This window comes from Protopterus annectens, chromosome 1.part1 (genome assembly GCF_019279795.1).
Source record: "Protopterus annectens isolate FY-2018-M chromosome 1.part1, PAN1.0, whole genome shotgun sequence".
In the NCBI taxonomy this organism is placed as follows: Eukaryota; Metazoa; Chordata; order Ceratodontiformes; family Protopteridae; genus Protopterus; species Protopterus annectens.
In genome coordinates this window covers 1,888,184,900-1,888,205,593 of record NC_056726.1, presented here as the reverse complement: position 1 = coordinate 1,888,205,593, position 20,694 = coordinate 1,888,184,900, and positions in this window count along the sequence as shown.

Here is a 20,694-nt window from a genome sequence, read left to right as displayed (position 1 = left end):
TGTGTGTGTGTGTGTGTGTGTGTGTGTGTGTGTGTGTGTGTGTGTGTGTGTGTCTGTATTTAGTGTGCACATACATGTGTGTGTGACAGTGGATGAGGAAGGTGTCTGTACCAATGCAATGCACTGGCTGTGAAAGCTGTTTACCACAAGAAAGGGCTGATAAGCACTCAAGCTAATTACCTGCAACATGTAAATTAGCCAGTTTTGAAGTCTTTCGTCATTGTGGCTAACATGTCCTTGAGTCACATTTTCCACTATCATAGAAAAAGTCCCTTTTGGCTGCAGGCCTTAATATGCACAGTGGAGTTCTTTTTGAATCCCAGGGAGTATGCGTGTATATGGATGAATTTGTTAACTGAGGTAAAAAACACTGGCACTAATCTCAGTGGGCCATTTTCAGACTCAGCCGAGGATGAGAAAACCAAAACAGGGTAAACAGCTGAGTTAATATAATAATGCAGATACTTAACATAAACTATACAATAAATGGAAATTAGAAGTCCAAAACAAGAATGCTGACTGGAAATTGAGCAGAACCCGAAAGAACAAAGTCCAGCTACTGATATTTTCTTGAGATTTTCTTGAGTGACCAAACCTCATGTTAACAAATGAAGCAACTGTTCTGACATATTTTAGGGCAAGATATGAGGAAAATCTAGGACAATTTAAAACCTCTACCCATTTGAGAGGTATGACTACCAGCAGTACGATAATCATACCTGTCAACTGTCTGGAGACTTGCTTAATGTACCTCATTTTCCTATTATTTCTGCTCTGTCTTTCATATTTTTCTTTTATAAAATGTCACACTTAAAAAAGAGATAGAGCGAGATAGACAGAGAGACAAACCACAGAGAGAGATCTCTGCTTCAATACTGAACTGATGTACTGTGTAAGGGTGCCGATATAGGTACCATATGTATATGCAATACATCCGTTTTGACTGAGAAAGGTGGTAGAACACTAAAATCCTATTATACAATCAACGTATTTGAGAAAGGTAAACAATTTCTTTATTAAATTATGTTAATTCATAATAGAAATAATCAACTCCTATTTGTGGGCATATCAGGCTTTACCCACATTTAGATCTGTTTAATTACTTGATGAAATTACACATCATGGATAAATCCTGACATACCCACGCACAGTTGTGGATAATTGCTAAATTATCTATTTCTACTTCATTGATGACAAATAGAAATAACAAATACCCTTTACCTGTGCATTCTTAAAAAAAAAAACTCTTTTAAGATACTGCAAGAACTTTATAGTAATAATTCAAAGACATTGCTGTTACAATTTCACATAACACACATGAAAACAATGTTATGTTCACATAACTTGAATGAAAACATTAAATGTTACAAAAAAATACAATAAACATACGTGTCAGTGGCAAAAAGCAGATAAACAGGTTATTCATTTTGCATGAGTGCATTTTGCAGGCGTGATATAAAATCTTTCTTCATGATCAGACGAGCATTATTAGTCTGCTGATTTCATAACAGAATCTATACTACACTTTTCACAAATAGGCATGCTATTGTGAGAAGATACATCACTGTAACATAACTGAGTGGGCGACTTAAGTTTTGCATCTATAGTGTGATTAACTCCAGGCAATGAAGATGCATTTCTCTACCAATGAGCAGCACATACTACTACACTACTCACAAATAACGCCAAGTAGTTTCTCTCACCAGGATCACATCCCTTTGAACTATGCATGCTTGGATAAACTTAGAAAAGCTGTTGGCTATATAAACATGCTCATAGAGCTCTCACCAACTGTCAGAAGAATTAATTAGATGATGATATCATGAGTGGAGAATATTCTGTGGAAGACAGTAAGGGGAAGCTAAAGAGCATGACTTATTCAACATTTTAAGAAAGTGCAGGTGTAGAGATGAGGGTAGGGTCAAGGGTCATAGTTCAGATGTGTTGGTACCTGAAGTCTCTAACTTTACTGCCATATTTGGATAATAAATACTATATATTATTGCATTTAGCTGCTCAGTTTACAAGGATGGGAACAGGTTATACTATATGCATGAAAAGGTCTATAGCATGACTACTTGACACTGAAAAAGTTGGATACTAGGAAGGAAATTAATTGTCAAGTAAGCAAAGTCATCTTACTGTATAAGTAAAAACAAGTTTTTTTTTTTTATTTTCCTTATTGGGCTTCTCTCCTTTTTTATTAATTTCTCCAAGTCTTTTTGGTTTCTAATACTATGATGGGAATGGACCCCATTCCTAAGTCAAAGTATGATTAAAGTTCATGAAATTAGTATTGTTTCCGTCTTTGATATTAGCGAGAAGTGCTTTTGATAGCATCCACAATTTGCCCAGTAATGACTCTTTCTGCAATTTACAGAGTTACATGTGTTGGTAAACATATCTAAGTACAATTGTAAATTCTTTTTTATAAGACCCTTTGCTCCTACTGCTGTTGGAACTGTGTGGATATCCTTCTTCCACATCGCCCTTATTTCTGCCTGCAATTCTTGGTATTTTATGACTTTGTGTCTCTCTCTGTACATACAACACTAGTAGGTGGAGTTTCAATGATCAATGCTACATTTGTCTTCTTTTCATGGGCTACTATATCTGATTTTCTCGCATCTATTTTTTGAACTGTTGGTAATGGGTTATCCTAAGTGATATAAACTTCACAATTTTCTATTAGGCTTTGTGGCTCATGTTTCCAGTGTTTTTCAATTACTTCAATATTATAATTTGTTTGCACATTTCCAGATGCAACAGTCTTGCCACATTATTATGCCTTTCAGTATACAGCCCTTCTGCCATCAGTATATCACATCCAGCAGCAAGATGTGTGACTGTTTCCAGTACTGTTTTACAAAACCTACATTTGTCTGTTTCTCCCCAATGTTCATTGGACTTTGTAAACCAATGTGTACATAGTCTGCTGTCTTGGGCCACCAGTATTTTTGCTGTTGTTGTGTCTTTTGACTTTTCCTGGTTAGGGGTCACCACAGTGGAACTTCGGTCCACTAATGATTGGCAGTAGATTTTTACATGCCAAGTTGCCAGCTCTGACATACAACCTTCAATGAAGGTATGCCCATTCACGCATGTCTCCACACAGAAGACGCTCTAGCTGAGAATCAAACAGGACAGTGTCTTACTGTGAGGCGACAATGCTACCGCAGCACCACCACCGCAGCCTTGGGCCACCAGTATTAACCTTTCATATTTCTGTTTACATTCACCTCTCCTTAACCATTCCTGTGTTCAGTCTTGATCAACATGAGGTTGTTCCAAGAGTTATCTATACTTGCAACTGTACTTAAGCATTTTCCACATTTTTTGCCTTCTCATCTGATCCTTCACCTTATATTCTTTTATTTTTTGGAACATTCAGTTGCTGCCTGATTTTTATCTACTTCTGGTTTGACTTCCATTCTTGTTTGACTGCAATCTGCTTCTGCTAAACTAAGCAGGAAGTTATCCTAGACTTATTCTCCTCATGTTTTAAAACTTTGACTACATTTGGGTCTTGTGAGGCCAGCAGATATGTACACAGTCCAACAATTTAAGAGCAATGTAATCAGTTTAGAGGAGGCTCATACCTCCTTCAGAATGGGGAATATATAGTATTGGTATACACTGCTTTTTATAAATCATTTGATGAGCATAAAGCATCCTTATTATTTTCCTGTCCAACCCATCCAACACATTTTGGGGTGAGTGAATCACTCCAAACTATAAATTAAGAAGAGCAAATTAATTTATAGCTTGAATGTTGTTCCTAATATCAATCCTGTTTTCAGTATTAATTTTAGCCTTCTAAAATATTCCTTACTAAGTTGTATTCACATTTGTTCATGTTTTATTGTTGATCCTTCATCAATTCCCACATATTTATACACTCCTTCTTGGTCATTTTCTTTTATGCCACATTCCTGTCCCAAACTGATGTTTTTTTTGGTGCTGCAGCTTTTCTGCTTTAAAGGTTGCTTTCACATATTTATCATTTAAAGGTTGCTTTTGCACTTTTATCAAGTCCAAATGAGATTCTTATATCATCTGATACAGTTTTGACCACTTGCAGTTGTGCTTTCAGTTCCTCATTTGATGAACTGTACAATTTTAAATCATCTACAAAAGAAGATGAGCAGTCTTTACACTTTTTTGTTTTCTGGGAGCCAAACTGTAGCCATGCCCTAATCTGTTAAATTGACAGCTTAATGGGTTAAGGACAAGACAAAAGAGCAGCGGGTAACAGAGGGTCACCCTGGAATATCACCCTTTGGATTTTTATCCCTGTAATAATGGTTTAACTGCAAAGTGGTTTGCCATTGTTTCATGGTCACTATAATATAATCAATCAGAATAGGGTGTGTCTTATACATTTTTAAACACTCTTATATCCATGAATGTGGGATACTGTCAAATGCTTTTTTGTATTCTATCCATGCCGTAATTAGATTCTTCCCCTTTTTAGAGTTCTCTATTATGACTTTATTTAACAACAAATGATCCTTCTCTCTCATGAACAGTTTTGCATGAGCAGCCAATCTAGTTATTAAGGCCAAGCAGTTGAAATGTTTAAGCCAAACAGTCTAGGTAGTAGGACACTGTTAGAATGCATTTTAGTTTCCTAGTATTCACAGAGTTATTTTTTCACTAAAAGCAAAATGAGTGCAGTGGTATCCAGTTTCATAAAATGGCTCTACCACACTAGATGTGTTTCTTTCTTTCTTAGGTTCAACTATTCTAAGTTCATAGGTAAGTATGTAGATTAATAATTCATGTGATATAATAGGTCTAGAGAGCCTATTTTTTTATTATTATAGTATAATCAGCATTAATAAGGGAATGTAGGAGAGATAGCATATACAGTGTATTTAATGAGATCATCCTGGTCATATGCAGGGGCAAAACCCCAACCCATTTATCTTTTAGGTTGCATCTTTCGGCTTTTCCCGGTTAGGGGTCGCCACAGCGAAACTCCTGTTTTTTTTAATGAGAATGGGATTTTGAAGAATTTTTTTTCCAGAGGGACTAGTGTAGTACTTTCTGAATAACAAAACGTTGTGCTGTAATTACAAAGTGTGGGAGTCTAAGCTAATTTAATCTCTTAACAGCTAGACAGTGATGTAAATGCCTACAACACCATTTTTATGCTTATATGGTTATGAAGGAATTATTAAATTCTGTTAATACTATCAACAGCTATATCAGTAGTCTGTATAAAGTTTGTAACCATTAGAAATTAACAGAACTTGTATTACACAATGCACCTGTTCCATCCCCAGTTGTATCCTTGCCAATAATGCCATTAAAACAGAGATATATGCTTCCCCAAAGTGGCTTAACTCACCTAATCAAATATCTAATAAGAAGACCTTATTTTATCCCAAGTCATTTTGACCTGTTTTTTCTTTTTTCTATCCTCTTTGGCACATAACATTCTATGATAGGTTCTAACGTCATTAATATTAATGCTCTCAGACCTTCACCACAGTCACCTTTCCAGTCCTTCAATATGCTGCTCTTTATCCATTTTTCTAAGAAACACCATATAACATTTTTGTTTCAGTCCTGTCTTTATCTTACCGACCTAATATTAACAAGTAAAACTTCCACTTAATAAGAACTGACATCAAATATTCTTTCCCATTCCTTAATATGGGCATCCCAACACTTTTTACTGGAATCAAAATCCCAGAATGTGTGGATAATACAAGTTCCAAGTTTCCCATATCTCCAAAACTTATTCGTGCCTCTGCCAAAGGTATTAAAAATCTGCAGCAGGGTTCTGTACCACCTGCATAATCAACACATAGAATGATCCCAAATTGCTGATAAACCTTTTTAGTTTATTTGCTCTATTTAGGCACCCCTACAAATCCCTCACTTTGTTCCCACCTCAGTCTCAGTCTATCCATCGTACTGCAGTACTTTACTGTTGATGAAAGTTTATTTCCTTTAATTAGACATTTAAGGTACCATTTGTTCTGTGAAGGATTAAGAGGCTCAAGAAAGTTATTTCTTTCATGGCTCAAAAAGCTGCATGTAGATCTCAATGGAGGAGTCTATAAGAGACTCAGCAAAGAAAGAGGGCTTCCAGTCTGTCCTGATAATTAATATTTTTTGCGGACAGCCCTCTCTCTTTACTCATCTCTTACTGACACTCTATGGAGATTTGTGAATAGCCTTACAAACTTACATGTTGTAAGATAGAAAATACTGACTAAACTGTTGCGAATTATGGGTGATGCAGTAGCACAATCTTTTATCCAATACTATCTAAATTTCAGGTAGGAAAATCCAACGTTTACATAATACAACTGAGCTCAGATTCACTGCATTAAGGGAAGAATATTTGAAACAAACAGACAAACCAAAATAGTTACATAGCTTGTGTGAATAAGATATGCATTTACTTCAAAAATTGTGTGTCAGCAGAACAGATAACACTTAATGTCAATTTACAGTATTTAAGGTGAGTGACTGAGTTATGTTACTGATGCTTTATGTATAAATTTCTCACAAACTGTAAATGTAATAATCTGGTTTATATTCTGCAGGCATGGGCCAACACCATTCCAAGTCAAATCAGTCCCAAGTCAGCTATTTCACTGAAAATTATGAATGGTTTCATGTGACATTTATAATAACCTAGAAAATCTGTCACAAGATGGAAGTACAAATAAAAAACAAACTTGCAGTCTCCAGAAGTAAAACTCACTATAGGTTTAATTAGCATTTTCATCCACTTCATTACAAACATAAACTTCATCAAACTGTTTCCCTCGTCTCTATTGCTTAAATAATAAAATCATACACCTAGTGGGTATTAAGCCATACTGCTTAAAAATAAAACTACTTTGAAATGTAAGATCTTATTCAACAACCAATCAATTGTACTTCCCTCTGAAGAAATACATTAAATACAGTCATGAACATTATTCACTCGCTATTAACATAATATAAACTAAGCACCATGTTAAATGGTGAACCATCATTAAATTTGTACAATGTTATAATTAGATCTGTGCCCTTGTAAATAATAATAAAATATGATAATCTATTCTATCATTGATACCTGTGGCATGGTGGCATCTACAAACCCTTGCCAATATAACTCACATTTTTTGACATGAGCTTCCCAGTTAGCCCCCTTTCAAAAGAGGCACTTTCTCCAATACAAAAAACGAGACTTCCTTTAAATGTGCACAAAGTGCTGAATGTTTATATAACACATTATTACCATATTTCTTCTTAAAGACATAATTATGTTGGTAAATTCTAACCTTCAAAGCCTTTAATGTTTACCAACATAAAATGCAGGGCATAAACTGCATTGTGCTAAATAAATCACACCCTTAGTGTTACAATTAGATTTTCCATTTGGGTAGACCAGTTGGCACCCTCAAAACATATCTACACTTGTGTTAATGACAAGTTAAGTCCTTTAATAGAATGCAGTGAAGCTCAAATAATCACAGATACTAGGAACATAAAATGGTCATTAATGCAAAACGGATGTTGGAGTTGGCAAGATGGCACTCAACAAAGCTTACAGTTTGAGTTCTGCAGTTACCTGTCACTGCATTTTCATTGTTCCTTTTAATGATGATGACCAAGCTATCCTGGTGTCACTGTTTTTTGCCTCTAATATCTGTTCTATGTTATCATACTTGTCCTGCTGATGTATTTGTATCATCACCTTATTCTGGGTCACCATTACCAACTGATGAAACACATATGAATTAGCATCATCAAATGGCTTAATATTTCAAGGTGTCTACTTTCAGCAATTTGACTTGGTATCACTAACAACGTGAGAATCTCTTTGCAAGAAAGTGATTTTGCATCACTCTGTAAGTATGCCATTTACTTTTTCTCCTATAGGCCTTTTAAAGTACTCTATAATTCCTACTATGATGTTTGTGTAGTGTTTATTAATCATTTGACTTACAAGACATAGTATGAAGATGGTAAATAAGTGTTGGTACATACTTTGTGCACTAAAATATTGCTTTCAAGATGGGCAGAATAGAAGGTTTTCTTCTGTGTCTGATCTTTGTAAACATAAATCAAACATAGCCTCCAGATCTACAATGTATTTCTGTAATTACAATAATGGTAAAAAAAATGACATTTCTTCAAAACACCTGTAAGAAGATAATCAAATTTCTGTCCACATAAAGGGTAAATACTAATGTTTTACAAAGTGATGAAAGCTGTCTGAACTCTTGAATTACTGGCATCCAATACACCACAAAAAATGTATCAAGTCAAGGGGATTCACTTTTTCCTCTAATTATCTTGCTGATACAATTGATTTAGTTTTAAAAAGAAAAAGAAATAGTGTCATTCTGTTTTTCATCAAATTATATTAATGATATTAACAAATAATTTGTTTAACCTTGAGGCGTGTTTACAAGAGAGTACAGAAAAGGAATATCAACACATGGAAGACTGCCATAATTCCATGTTGCCTGAAATGAATATGTTAGATTCTTTCACTAATCAGTTGGGACATAATTTATTTATGCTGCAAGGTAGGTTTTGGAAAGCAGTCTCATCAATATAGGCCCAGACCAAAACTATCAGCCTGATAATTTGGAAGAATATTTCTGTGTAAGAAGCTAATGTAACCAATGTAATTTAATGTAATTTTGCTAATTGTCTCTGGAACTTTTCTCCCTGGTTCTCCACAAAAAATGGGCACCCACCCAATAGGACTTTCCTGGTAAACAAATGTCAAGTAACTAACTAAATAAATAATAAACAGTACAACAAAATGTTCATTTACATTGCTTGTGTGGCCTTAGACTTTAAGCTACAGAGTTCACTGCACACTGTCCCTTGGCCCACACCTAGACAAACTCTACATATTATCCTAAGGAAATTTCTTAGTGCAGCTTGTTGCATTCCATGTCTCAATAACAAAATAAAAACAGAATCTGTTGTTTGTAAAAAGTTGCAACATTAAAATATCTACTGATTTACTAAAGGATATGAGAATGGAAATATTCAAGATTGCATCAAACATTCAACTTCTAATACAGTGTAGAATCACCTTTTAAAACATTAAATATGTGGTTGACGTAGTGGTGCAGCAGTTAATGTTGTTGCCTCGCAGCAAGAGGTTCTCTGGTTCGATTCTCAGCTGGGGTACTGTCTCTGCAGAATTTGCATGTTATTCCTGCATTCGTGTGGGTTTCCTCTGGGTACTCTGGTTTTCTCCCACATTCTAAAGACATGTGTCTGAAGCATTCCTCTCTGGACCTCCACTTAAAATAGGCTCTTTCACAGTCAACAAATGATAAATAAATAAAATATTGTTTGTCAGTAAGACAAATAAAAAAAAGCTCTTGTAATATTACAAAAATCACTAATGCTTGAATTCTTCAATATCAAATGTAATAATGTTGATAATGTGCTTAATCTTGTGCATTTTTCTCATAACCAGTAATGGTTGTTCTATGTATTAATAACCAGTAATGGTTGTTCTATGTATTATTATGTTATGTCATTTTCAAGTAGGAACTATTTTTTAAATATCTGTTTCCTCAACACATTATGCTTTTGCTCTGGTGCATGTTCTGTCTTGTTGCATTATAATAACTGCTTAGTCATGTACGGCTGTTGTTATATAACAGGTAGCACTATAGGCACTCAAATCTCAGATGAATAAAAAACATTGCCTCAAAGCCAGGGACTCAAGCAGCCTGTAGCATGTGTACACTGCTGCTTCAGGTTGAACTTAATTTACAATACAGACAGAAACAATCACCATATATAATATGGAGATGAGCAGTCATACAAGTGAAGGAATATACAAAAGTTGCATTTGCAAGTGATATCATATAAACATGTTAGAAAGCAGACCACAAAGTAGAGCAGAATTATGTTAGGCAATGTGTCCAGAATAGTGACATTTCTATAAAGAATTACCTTAAAGATAATGTTTTAGTTGTATTCAGAATTGTGGATAATAAGATATTTCTTTCAGATTGGCAGGGAGAATGCTCTTTCAATTGTAATTTAATTTTTAGGGCCTATAGGGACAGATCTTGGTAATTTTGATTGCTCATTTTGGTTGCCACATAAGAAATTATGTGTCTATGTAGGAGTCTGACATTTTGTGAGCATAGTAGCAGGTCATGTCTTTGTTTGACATGGAATCATTTTACACCATTATCTGACAGGGAAGCATTTTACATTTTGTACTATCATGCTTTGGGGAAGTATGTGACAAACAGTGATGGCTGGTGACTTCAAATCAAAGGGGGGCTGCAGGAGACAGATGAATGGGTGAGGCCAATGGGAAGGGGTGTGGCAAACTAGAAAGGGGAGGAGCTATGCTCAAAACCACAAAAACTGTAACTTTAATTAAATATGCTGCCCTGTGTGCCAAACTGTCATTATGAGAGTCCAATCAAGACAAAATGAAGTGTAGAAGAAAAAAAATATTTCAGTGCATTGGCTGCATGACAGCTTACTTAATATCTAGATGGCAACAAAAATGTTGTGACGCATGAAAAAATAAATTACTTTTTAAATACATTACTGGAATGCCAGTCAAAATCAAGTATAAGAAAAACAAGCAGCACTCAACTCAAACCACTTCTTCTTGCACTGCAGTTCTAATTATAATTTATATTCAGCTTTAATAAAGTACCAAGTAACATGCTGAAAGTAGCAATCTCTGTGATACCCCCACTTGGAAAAATATTTCTTATCCAAAAAAGACCTGCTGCCTGACAACAACTATCTACTTGTTTCATTGGGAAAACATGATCAAAGTAAAAAATGAAAAGCAAACAAGAAATAAGCTCAATATACATTGCTTACAGGATTACTGTACAGGTAATGGACCACACATGACTGATTGGCATTCAGTTTGGTTTACAGGTAAAGCCTGCAAAGATGACTGCAAGTCTCCAACAAATGTAACGAGCTTCTTAAAATAATGTAATCCTGTCCTTTATTACAAATACTGTCATATGCATTTCAATACCCAAGGCTTATACATTATCTAGTTATGTAAGTATTCTCTGCATGGTAACAACAGAAAGGCTTTCAATGTTGGCAATTCTTTAACAGTATGCTTATTAAAGCTTACTCGCATCTTACAATCTCAGACAAGCTTACCTTGATGGTCATTAAAGCATTGCTACTTAAACACAGAGCAACAGGCACTTTCTAAGTAATAATAAGCATAAACTAACAGTATGAAAATATGACAGAAACCAGAACATTCTGCAAAATCAAGGACAGTATAAAAGTAGCACTTGTGTCTACCTTGGATGGGGGGATACTCTGCACATTTACACTGCATAACTGCTTCTTGCCTTGCTTAGATACATCCAGAGTCACTACATGGGGGAAGTTGGGTGCAACAAGTATGTCACAATTTGAAATGTCTCTGGTGACTGTGATGGCCCTGACACATTTGTCATACCTCTCAACCTCAGAACAAGAAATATGGACAGAGCCATACATAGAAGTAGGACAAAAGCCCAAAAATAAGGACAATTTTTAAATATTGCTCTTATAAACTTAGAAAGATAATAGAATAGTAAGTCTTGCATTAGTATGAATTTTCTGAAAGGTACGAAATCTGAAACTCAAATGTCTGTCATTATTTTCTAACTTCAGTCTTTAATGATTTGCCACTAATTTGCCAAAAAACACAATTTTATTAAAACTGGACCAAAAATGTAATACAAAAATATAAAATAGCCACACAATACAGCCGGGAACCTGTCAAAGAAGGGACACTTTTTTAATATTAGTACTGCTAACTTGAGCAGCTGACAAAATAAAAGAATCTACATGCATTTCTGAAATAAAGGTAATCTATAACTCTGATTATTACAGTTATTTCTTAATTGTAAGCCCTCCACATTTTCTTCCAAAATTGCCATTTTGAGACAGGATTATCAAGGGAAGAGCAACATTTTGAGCCAAAATCAGGGACAGTTGAGAGGTTTGGATATGCCTAATTCTATAAAGCAATTTATTTGCACGTACCTCTCAACTTGTTAATGCAGGAAATCTGGACAAGGCCAAATATACTGGGGGAACATATAAACAGTACTATAAATTGTTGTATAAACAGACAATTGATAGAATAACAGGTCTTGCTTAGCATGCATTTTTCTGAAGGTTATAAAGTATGAAACTCAGTGCCTGTCATTATTTAGTGACTTAATTCCTAAATTATTTACCAGAAAACCACACATTTTTTGGGGAACAAAAGAAAAATAAGAAGCAAAAATCTATTCATTCTGTGAAAATCTGGACATTTGAGAGGTATAGTTGAGCCGGGGCTGTCTTTGAGTTTGCCGCCCTTCCCCCTCACAAAATCATGGTCGAATGGAGCCTTCCACCTGCAGCCATTCCAATGAACCATTACTTGGCTGTTTCACCCCATTTACCATAAACACTAATGTGCATAATGCTTTACTTCTACGATCATATGGACTTCATTTGAAAGTTTTATTTTGCATTTTAAAGCACAAGCATTAAGACATCTGCTAAATAAAGCAATGCAATCTCACAATGAAAACAGACTTAGCATTAAATCTTCTCTGCCCTTGAAACTCACATTCATTGAAACAGCATTGAAACCCACATTCAAAGAAAATACATTTTGCCAGTGGCAGATAAAGATTAACTTTGGACCGTTTTCAAATCATAGGCCCCTTGCACACGAAACATACACATGGTCTTTGATGCACCTACCTGATTGTATTAAATTATATTCCTTTTACAATATAGTACAGTTGTTAGAGGGCATTTTTAATTTGTTTTGAACATTTTTCCAGTAAACAATGAAACAAAATGCATGCACCAATAATGACAGAATTGCCCAATTCAGAACATTTTTCCAGTAAACAATGAAACAAAATGCATGCACCAATAACGACAAAACCGCCCAGTTCAGAACATTTCTATCATAAAAGTCTACTCAAACTTCTACAGTCCACCAGTATCAGTAAATATGCACAATCTTTAAAGAAGTAAAAGTCATCTAAATAATTCCACATTAAAGAAATCTGTAACTAATGAAAAGGTTGCTGCTAACAAACAACGTTGTTTTTCATTGTTTCATCTACAAATAAAGTACCTGTTGCCCTTGAGGAATAAATTGCCTACGTTGCATTAAAAAACAATAAGCTAGTAATATTGCAATAGGGAATGGATGGCAAACTGATAACAGATTCATAGTTACTAGGTATCTACACCAAAAAGGACTGCAGCATTCACCCCCTTTACAAGGCATTTACTTACTGTGGGAGTAGAACCCACAGCCTTCTGCATCAAAAGCAAGGACAGTACCTATTGTGCTATTAATAACACAATCAGATTTGGCATAAGCAGCACTAAACTTTTGTTCCACTGCAGCTCTCAGCTTCTTGTAAAATCTGCTTGACATTCAACTGCATCTCTGAACTTTGCAGCACAAGAAATCTGGAAAAATCCAAAATTTAGGTGTGGGGGGGGGGGGCAAAATACCAAAACATAGGGACACATTTTAAACATTGCTTGCATAATGTTGGAAAGTTGTTAGAATAAAATGCTGTGTTACCACCATACATTTTACTGCCAAGTATTGAACCCAGCACCCTGTGCAAAACACTCAAAGCAACATACCACTATGCCAAATCATCTGTTTTATGAAAGAAAGGAAGACTGAAACTTAAATGGCTACCATTTAGTGAATTTAGTTCTCACCATAGCTGTCAACATCTTAGCACAAAACACCTGAACAAAGCCAATAATGGGGAAATACAGCCCCCAAACATATTCAGTGAGTTCAGTTATCCCAGAAACCTGGACAAAGCCAATAATGGGGGAATACAGTCCAAAGAATAGAGACAAATATCCATTGAGGACACCAGAGCAACCCACACAAACAAAGGGAGAACATGCAAACGCCACACAGAAGGCACCCCAGCCAAGACTCAAACCAGACAACCTGTAGCTGTCAGCCAACAATGCTACCACTGCACTGCTTGCTGTGTTAAGTAACAAAAATACAGAAACCACAGATTTTATGAGGAACAGAACAGAATAAATATGAGGCAAAAATCTGCAAATGTTTTACAAATAATGGTGGGTGGGGAATTAAGGCTCTTGTCACTTGGGTACAGGGTTTAAGCCTTATTCTCTACCCACCACCATGTAGCAACTGGGGCATTTTACACACACACACACACACACACACACACACACACACACACACACACACACACACTCCTGCAGCTCAGCCTCCAACCTGCGGGTGATGCTGTCCGATGCTCTGGGCTGGCAGGGCGGAGTTCCCTGCCTTCCCTATCTGGACTGCCTACTCATAAACTTTTTTTTTAAGTTTATATTTCATTGTCTACAGTAGTGGGGGAATTTGTCTACAGTAGTGGATTTATTCCTTTTACAGGTGGGGGGGCTGCAGTCCTGCAGTCTGATAGCACGGGCCATCCCTGGTGACAAACCTGCATATCCTAATAGTAATTGAGTTATTGCTGAGTTTGGAAGTTTGTATAATGGTTAAGGTGTTTACCTTACAGGTACAAAATGCAGGGTTTGATTCTCACATGATGTGATTGGCTAGGATTAAAATGGCCCACAAGGGCAGTTGGCCTAGTGCTAATCTATGAACCTATGTTTCTTTGTATGGCATATGCTATTAGTTGGAGTCCAAATTCTACTTGGGTTAAAGGAATGTCTTTGCCTATTGCTACTGTAAACTATTAAAGTATTTAGAAAGAAAGGAGGAGATTTTGTTGGCCCAGACTAACAATGAGGTAATCATTTTCCTTGTGTTTTCTAAATGTAGGCTAAAGTTAAGTGTTGGGTCCAAACAAAATATACTGGCATTTAAATGAAAAGTAATATTCCAACATATTGTTATCAAAGACTATTAATGGTGAAAGTATTTTAAAGTGTTAGGTTGAATCCAAAGAGCATTTTTTTCTGTTTTGAAAGACTTGAGAAGTTTTTTTTTTTGTTTGTTTTTTTTTTTTGCTGCCACACATGTCAAACATGAGAAAGTCAGATGGTAGTTACTTGTGAAAGATTGTTATGCATTTTATAGATCAAAATAGGATGATATCATCAGCATATAGTAGTTGGAGAAGGTTGATAGATCAAAAAAGGACCATGTCATCAGTATATAGTAGTAAGGGAAGGTTGATAGATCAGAATAAGACCATGCCATCTGTATATATCAGTAAGGGAAGGTTAATAGGTCAGAATAGGACCATATCATCAGTATATAGTAGTAAGGGAAGGTGGGCAGATCAGAATAGTACCATGTCATCAGTATACAGTAGTAAGGGAAGGTTGATAGATCAGAATGGGACCATATCACCGAAAGTCTGATAAGAGACTTAGGGACACAGGTGGACAGCAGTCTCACCTTCGATAACCACATCGCCACAACAGTCAGGAAATCCTTCTATGTGGCACACCTCATCACTAAGGGCTTTTCATCCAGAAAAAAGGAGGTCATTGTCCCACTGTACTCATCACTCATTAGACCCATTATAGAATACAACTCCCTGTTTAGTAGTAAGGAAAGGTTGATAGATCAGAATAGGACCATGTCATCAGTATATAGTAGTAAGGAAAGGTTGATAGATCAGAATAGGACCATGTCATCAGTATATAGTAGTAAGGGAAGGTTGATAGATCAAAATGGGACCATGTCATCAGTGTATATAGTAGTAAGGGAAGGTTGCTAGATAAGAATAAGACCATCTCAACAGTATATAGTAGTAAGGGAAGGTTGATAGATCAAAATAGGACCATGCCATCAGTATATATTAGTAAGGGAAGGTTGATAGGTCAGAAAAGGACCATCTCATCAGTATATAGTAGTAAGGGAAGGTTGATAGATCAGAATGGGACCATGCCATCAGTAAATAGTAATAAGGAAATGTTGATAGATCAGAATAGGACCATGGCATCAGTATATAGTTGTGAGGGAAGGTTGAGAGATCAGAATGAGACCATGTCATCTGTATATAGCAGTAAGTGAAGGTTGCTAGATCAGAATAAGACCATGTTATCAGTATATAGTAGTAAGGGAAGATTGATAGATCAGAAGGGGATCATATCATCAGTGTATATAGTTCATAGGTTAGTACTAAGCTAACTGCCTTTGCGAGCCATTTTAAGCCTAGCCAATTATCCCTTGTGAGACTCAAACCCTGCACCTTATGTTTGTAAGGCAAACACCTTAACCATTAGGCCATCCTCCCAACCCTTAGTATGGAAAGGTTGCTAGATCAGAATAGGACCATCTCATCAGTATATATTAGTAAGGGAAGGTTGATAAGATCAGAATAGGACCATATCATCAGTGTATATAGTAGTAAGGAAAGGTTGATATATCAGAATAAGCCTCTGAGTAGACGATATGTGATAGAGTATAGCTGGAGCTTTTTAAGGCGGTTAGCGTAGGTCATCTGTCACCTCTGAGTAGACGATATGTGACAGAGTATAGCTGGAGTTTTTTAAGGGGGTCAGTGTAGGTCATCTACTTTATGCCTGTGATTCTTTTAGTGAGGTATTTCTGTGGCCTTTCCAGTTGTTGCAGATGTCTTGAGAGGTACATACCAAACAGGGAGTTGTATTCTATAATGGGTCTAATGAGTGATGAGTACAGTGGGACAATGACCTCCTTTTTTCTGGATGAAAAGCCCTTAGTGATGAGGTGTGCCACATAGAAGGATTTCCTGACTGTTGTGGCGATGTGGTTATCGAAGGTGAGACTGCTGTCCACCTGTGTCCCTAAGTCTCTTATCAGACTTTCGGTGTTTAGTGTACTGCCACCTATATGGTAATTCATGGGTACATGTTTTTTACCAAAGGGGATAACTATACATTTCTTGGCATTGAGCTTGAGCCCATGGCTCTGGCACCAAGCATCTGTTTTGTAAGGCCTTTTTGTAGAGTATCCACATCATTTGGGGATTCAATAAAGGCTCCCAGTTTGCAGTCATCTGCAAACTTTGTTAGCCAGAGTCCCTTAGTGTTGGCCTGCACTTCAGAGAAGTAGATGCCAAACAAGAGTGGTCCCAGGACTGAAACTTGAGGTACTCCACTTGTCACTTGTCTGGAGCTGGATTTGGAGTCGGCTACTTTTACAGTGTGGGTTCTATCAGTAAGCCAGTTAGCAACCCATTGGGTGATGTAGGGATTAACACCCAGCTTAGTTATTTTATCTATGATTCCAGAGTGGGGGATTGTGTCAACATCCTTGGCAAGGTCTGGATAGGCTGTGTGGACCACCTTACCCTTGTCCATGGCTCTGAAGACTGATTTGAAGAAGTCAATCAGGTTCAGAAGACAAGATCGGCCCTTCATGAACTCAAACTGGGTGGGGTCCAGTGTTTTAAGGTTGCCAATGTATTTGTTTATAAGTTCCATGATAATACGCTCCATGGCCTTGCAGATAAGGCTCGTCAGACTGATGGGATGGTAGTTTCTGGGATCCAAGGTAGATCCCCCCTTGTGGAGTGGGATAACTGTAGCTTTGCGCCACTCAGTGGGCATGAAACCTGAGGAGAGGCTATGATTAAACATGACACTTAGGTGAGGTGCCAGTTCATACTGTAGTTCATGTAGTACACAGCCCGGGATGCCATCTGATCCCATGGATGCTGTATTCTTAGGTTTGGAGAGTGCATTTTTTACCAGTATTGAAATGGGCCATTTAGGGAGTGAGAGGAGGATGAAGTTGGCACTGAATCGATCTGCCTGGATGTTGGCAATATCCTTGGGATCAGTATATTTAATGCCATTCTGTTTTAGCTCAGAGCAGATCTGAGCATTGCCATTTAAATTCTTGACATAGTTATAGAATGCCTTGTGGTTGTCTTTGGAATCTTTGGCAATTTTATTTTCATTACTAGATTTGGAGGATTTTATGAGGGATCTCAGTTTCTTACTGAGGCTGGTAAGGGAGTTAGAAAGATAGCTGCAGAAATAAGGGAGTATATATGGACTAATGGATATGTCAGTATCTACTTATAAGCATACTATACATACTTGTATATATATATATATATATATATATATATATATATATATATATATATATATATATGTGTTCTCTTTATGTGCTGGTGTATTAGAGTTGCTGTTAGTTTCCTCCGGGCACAGTTCACTTTGTGCACCATTTTTCTGTTTTTTATATATATATATATATATATATATATATATATATAGATATATATATATATATATATATATATACACACACAAATATATAGATATGTGTATTTTATATATATATATATATATATATATATATATATATATATATATATATATATATATATATATATATATATATATATACACATATATATATATATATATATATATATATATATATATATATATGTATATATATATATATCTATATATATATATATATATATATATATATATATCAAGCACAGATCCTTGTGTTTGGGCACAATAGTTTTTCAGCCCTCTCCTCCTCCCACATAACACAAATACTTGCGAGAGATGCAGCCATTTAGCCAAACTGGAGGCTGAGCTCTCTCAACTCAGGACTGGCAAGACCAGACAGGAGGAGAAAACAACTACACACACCACAAAACCAGCCTCACATAATGATACCACTCCACTGAATCAAACACATAAACACACAAAGACATACTCAGAGGCTCTGAGTAAAAATTTACCTAAACAGCAGAGGCCTCCAAAGCAGACACCCAAACAACTGCTACCTCAAGACACCCCACAAGCAACACATAAACCACAAAAGCAGTGTGCAAAGCAGTCACAGCCCTTAAGGCCAAATACAACACCAAACATACTTGTCATAGGTGACTCCATAGTCAGACACACTGACGTCCCACTCACCAGGCTGAACAAGGAGAGGGTCACAGTAAGCTGCCTATCGGGCGCTAGAATCCGCCACATAACACAAGCACTCGGGTCACTCCACGGCAAGTACAAATATGACACAGTCATTGTCCATGCTGGTGTGAACGACCTGAGACGTACCTCCCTGGACTACATGAAAAGAGACATAGAGGAGCTCTCTGATTATGTAGCCCAGGCAGGTATGACCCTAACCCTGAGCAGTATCCTTCCTTCACCAAGAATGATGCCACAATATAGAGACAAGATGATCAGCTTTAACAATTGGCTTAATGTCTGGTGTCATTCAAAGGGGATCCAGTGTCTGTCTGCCTGGGATGACATGCTTGACAAGCCACGCTGCTTTGCAAGGGATGGCTTGCACCTGTCACCCTGGGATTCCGGATATTGGCTAAGGCTCTTGCCGCCCCATAGTGCCTTTTTAGGCAAGGCTCAAATTCTAAACCTACCACCCTAGAAAACAAAATGGGAAGAAACTGAGGGTAATGCTGCTCAATGCCAGAAGTCTAAATCTCAAAATGCACACTCGAGGCCCTTCTCAGTATGGAGAACATCGATGTCTGTGCTGTAACTGAAACCTGGTTCAAGGCTCCTGAGAGCACCCGGCACTATTAGGTTTTACCTCATATCATGCGTTCGGACCCAAAACCCGGACCACACCACAAAAGGAGGGGTGTATCCATATTCATAAAGGATACCCACACCTCCAGGTTGGTGGCAACGTCTGAAGCTTGAAACCATCCAGGTGCAACTAACCATAGGCAAAACTGCTCTACAAATTGTAGCATGCTACAGGCCACCCTCTCAAACTCAGGAACCCCACACAGCCTTCCTGAAGACACTGGAGGGTATAAATGTATCTCCAAACACCATCATATTGGGTGACTTCAACTACCCGAATATAGACTGGGAACATTACTCAAGCCCTAACTTTCTAGCCCAACGGTTCCTGGAGTTCATAAATTCAAATGCCATGGAACAGCTAGTCACTGTTCCCATGAGAGGAGAAAATATACTAGATCTCATTGTCACAAACATGGGGACAAAATGCTCCACACCGGAAGTATATCCCTCATTGGTGAGATCTGATCATAAACTAATCTCACTGGAAATCCACATCCCCCACCCCAAACAAAAAAGACCATAGTGAAGAACTTCTCTAAAGCAAACTTCACACTACTCAAGACTGGTATGGTATCCTTCAAGGCCCCTGAGCCAGTGAAAACCACAACCCAAGCTGCGGAAGCCCTTACAAATGCCTTCTATGAACACCTCCAGGACTGCATGGATCAGGCAATGCCAAATAAAACCAAGACTCTTTCCACAAAGGGCAAACATCCAGTCTGGTGGACCCCAGCCATTAACAAACTTTACAATAAGAGGAGAAAGCTATTACATGATAGAACAAAATCCATAAAGGAAGTCACCCCTGATCATTATTAGTAAAAAATACGAGCACTCATAAAATCAACTAAGGCCAATTTTGAGAGAAAAATTGCCATGGATTCAAAGGACAATCATAAGGCCTTTTTCAGCTATGTTAGGAACCTGGGTGGAAACTCCCAGATATGCTCAGAATTAGTCCAAAATGATACAAAAATCACTGAACCCACAGACATTGCCAACATACTGGCAGACATGTTCAGTGCAAACTTCACCCCCCTCTACCCCCCTAAAGGAGAGATAACTATCCCAGCCGAGTGTAGCCTCCCGGACATCTCAAATGTGCAGGTGAAAGCTGCTCTCTAAAGCTAAAAACACAGCATCAATGGGACC